At 38.4% G+C, this 4,103-nt stretch overlaps 1 protein-coding gene across 11 annotated transcripts in view; it reads left to right on the top strand.

Annotated features, from left to right (window-relative positions):
• Window positions 1–4,103, top strand: part of PDE4D (phosphodiesterase 4D) — a 1,650,639-nt gene that overhangs the window by 680,689 nt on the left and 965,847 nt on the right. The window lies entirely within an intron of this gene.

Genomic DNA, 4,103 nt, shown 5'->3' with positions numbered 1-4,103 from the left:
TAATAATTAAAACAGCAATTTTATTTAGTTTTTCATATATTTTGGAAAAAGATTAAAATATGAATAATTCAAAAGGATTGCAGAAGGCATGGAGAGGTAGGCACTTTCTAATATGCATTAGTGGAGAGTATAAATTAGGAAAATTTTGGGAGGTAATCAAATAATGTGTAGCAAAATTTTAAATGCGTATACCTTTGATCTAGTAATGTCATTGGGAACTTGGAATATAATTGAACAAAGAAGCAAAAAGGTATTACATTGCAATATTGCATATATAGTAAACATCTATAGGAAACCACCTAATTTGACCTTGGGAACTTGACCTAAGAATATAATTGAAAAAAGAAGCAAAGAGGTACTACATCGCCATATTGCATATATAGTAAACATCTATAGGAAACCACCCAAATATCTTTCAGTAGAGAATTGGTAAAATAAATTATGTCATATCTGCAACAGAAGAATACTAGATGAAGAATGAGAGTGATCTTCATGAACTGAAATATAATTATAAACCCTATGAGTTGTTAAGTGAAAAAATAAAGACTAGATAGAATATACTGCCACTTGTGTGTTTTATGAGTACTCATATATATATATACAAGGTTATGTGAGTGTATATGTGTGTGTGCCTATTTATATAGATATGCATGTATGCATATTAGGAGTGGAATTGTTGTTCAGTCGCTCAGTTGTGTCTGACTCTTTGTGACCCCCATAGACTGCAGCATGCCTGGCTTCCCTGTCCTTCACTGTCTCCCAGAGTTTGCTCAAACCCCTGTCCATTGAGTTGGTGATGACATCCAACCATTCCTGCCTTCAGTCTTTCCCAGCATCAGGGTCTTTTCCAATCAGTCAGTTCTTCGCATTAGGTGGCCAAAGTATTGGAGCTTCAGCTTCAGCAATAGTCATTCCAATGAATATTCAGGACTGATTTCCTTTAGGATGGACTGGTTTGATCTCCTTGCAATCCAAAGGGACTCTCAAGAGTCTTCTCCAGCATCACAGTTCAAAAGCATCAATTCTTCGGTGCTCAGCTTTCTTTATAGTCCAACTCTCACATCCATACATGACTACTGGAAAAACCATAGCTTTGACTAGATGGACCTTTGTCGGCAAAGTAATGTCCCTGCTTTTTAATATGTTGTCTAGGTTGGTCATAATTTTTCTTCCAAGGAGCAAGCATCTTTTAACTTCATGGCTGCAGTCACCATCTGCAGTGATTTTGGAGCTCAACAAAATAAAATCTACCACTGTTTCCACTGTCTCCCCATCTATTTGCCATGAAGTGATGGGAATGGATGTCATGATCTTAGTTTTTTGAATGTTGAATTTTAAGCCAACTATTTCACTCTCCTCTTTCACTTTCAAGAGGCTCTTTAGTTCCTCTTCTGCCATTATGGGCTTCCCTGGTGGCTCAGAGGGTAAAGCGTCTGCTTGCAATGCAGGAGACCTGGGTTCGATCCCTGGGTCAGGAAGATCCCCTGGAGAAGGAAATGGTAACCCACTCCAGTACTCTTGCCTGGAAAATCCCATGGACAGAGAAGCCTGGTAGACTACAGTGCATGGGATTGGGAAGATTCGGACTACAGTCCATGGGATTGGGAAGATTCGGACACGACTGAGAAACTTCACTTCACTTCACTTCACTTCCGCCATTAGGGTGGTGTCATCTGCATATCTGAGGTTATTGATATGCTTATACATTCTCTCCAGAAGAAAAAAAAAACAAATGCTAATTGTTAAAGGTATGAGAAGAGAGGATGGTTAACAGAGATCTCTGATGTTTTATGTTCCTTTAAAATGAGTATCTGTTGCTTTTATAATAAACAAAAAATATATTTTCTTTTTTAAAAAATCTAATATTTTCCATTTATTTAGGTTAACGTATTTTATTTATATCTGACTTTTCTTTCCTCCCTCAAAAGCAAATGACTGTGTCACAAAACAATTTCGTAAAAGGTAAATTGAAGCTGTCAAACAGAAGAAAGTGTAAGTGCCTGAAAATAGTATGCAATAGGGAAGCAAAAACGCATGCCATTGATTCTTGAATAATTGGTAGAAATGAGTCACAGATTTGGCTCTGAGCTTCCTATCAGCAAATCCAAGGAAGGAAACCCTGTCAGTTCAAGATTCACAGTAAGTTAAAAGAATAATGAGTTGTTTGGAAGAATGCATTGGTGTTAACTCTGAAAATTAAAAGTACTATCTCTCCATGAACCTTTTAAAAGGATACTTGTGAAATGGTGTGTATGTTTTCAATAATTTTCCTACAGTATATAAAGTATTAGATAAGTATGAATGTGCTTGTAACTGTGGCTATTATAAACCTACATAGTGATGACCCGATGTCTAAAGGCATTTCACTGGAAGCCCATCAGCACTGGAGCCTCAATTAGCATTCTAACCAGTAGTTTCCCTTTAGTGCTGAATGCTGTGTGTGCTCTGCTAAATATAGCTGCATTCTCCAGCTTGGAGAACTCCTCTAAACTTCATCTCCACTATTCAATGTAAAAACCTTGTTTCCATTTGGTTACCCTATTTTGATTTGGATACCCTATTTGCTCCCTGGTTTCTAGAGAAGCTGCATTTTAAGTTTTCTTTCCCCAGTTTTTCCCTCAAATGTTGCTTTTTGACTTGGTTGGTCCCTACAAATGTGCTTAGTCACCCAGTCCTGTCTGACTCTTTGCAACCCCATGGACTGTAGCCCACCAGGCCCCTCTGTCCATTGGGATTCTCCAGGAAAAAATACTGAAGTGGGTTGCCATGTCCTCCTCCAAGGGATCTTCCCAACCCAGGGACTGAACCCAGGTCTCATGGATTGCAGGCGGATTCTTTACCAGCTGAGCTACCAGGAAAGCCCTACAAATGTAGCCCTCAAGAAAATCCAACTTGGTTAGCCCTCAAGGCTGGCTCAGAATTCTGGGATACCTTAGCGCAAACTGGGTCCCACTTATTCATGACATGAGAATGGAATCAAAGGAATAAGAAAATTCAGTCTTGGTATCCAGCTGTCTGATTTTCTGGCAAGATCACGTACTTCTCTACATTTTCATAGATTGTCTACTTCAGTAGAATGCTCCAGAATAAACCAGTTACTAATGTAGCCCTGATAAATACATGGATTTGTCCTAACTGTAGATCAGTTAAATGGTAGAAATTACTCAAAATAGGGTGGATGTTTTACACTAAGCTACTTATAATCCTTCTCTCTGAAAACAATTAGAGAGGCACAGCCTTTGTCTATTGAGATTGCTTCAAATTCACAGCAGTACTGTGATTGTTTTCCTACTGTTACTGTTAGCAGGCAGATATGCTTCCAGCTCATCTGGAAGGAATTTAAAACCACTAAAATAAAAAGTGAAAGTTTGAAGTGTTTTATATACATTTTTGTTTTACTACCACTTGGAATCATTCCTACCAACTGGGGTCTTTCATTTGTATTGAGAATCAGGTTATTATCTAATGACCAATAGACAGGAGTCTCTACTAAAATCATATAGCTACTCATCATGGAGGTTTCTAGTACAGGTACTAAATGTGAATACATGTGTGTGCTCAGTTATGTCTGAGTCTTTGAGACCCCATCATCTATAGCCTGCCAAGCTCCTCTGTCCTTCGGATTTTTCCAGGCAAGAATACTGGAGAATGTAGCCATTACCTTCTCCAGGGGATCTTCTTGACCCAGGGATTGAACCCGTGTCTTTTGCGTCTCCTGCATTGGCAGCCAGATTCTTTATCATCTGGGAAGCCCCAGGATACTGAATAAAGACCATCAAATACTGAGAAATACTCATGTTGTTCTTAGCAGGTTTTTTGAGAAGTAATAAGTAGTATGAAGATGATACTCATATAGAATGTGGGTATAAGAAATTCATACTTAATAACTAAGAAACTGACATATATACTAACTGAAATAACCAATAAGTCAGTAGATCCACAGTTTGTGGGAAAGAGAATGTTCTCTATAGATTGAAAAAACCAGACCAATCTTTATGTCTTTGAACCTGCCCACCCAAGGGCCTCTCTGCATGTCTACCACAGATGCGCTTTCCTCCCCATTCAGTAGCTTTGATAACATCTATTCATACTTCAGATCACAA

This window comes from Bos grunniens, chromosome 20 (assembly GCF_055505025.1).
Source record: "Bos grunniens cultivar Pamir isolate PY7600 chromosome 20, Bosgru_T2T1.0, whole genome shotgun sequence".
In the NCBI taxonomy this organism is placed as follows: domain Eukaryota; kingdom Metazoa; phylum Chordata; class Mammalia; order Artiodactyla; family Bovidae; genus Bos; species Bos grunniens.
Note: the sequence above shows the minus strand (reverse complement) of the source record. Positions and strands in the feature narration are given on the sequence as shown.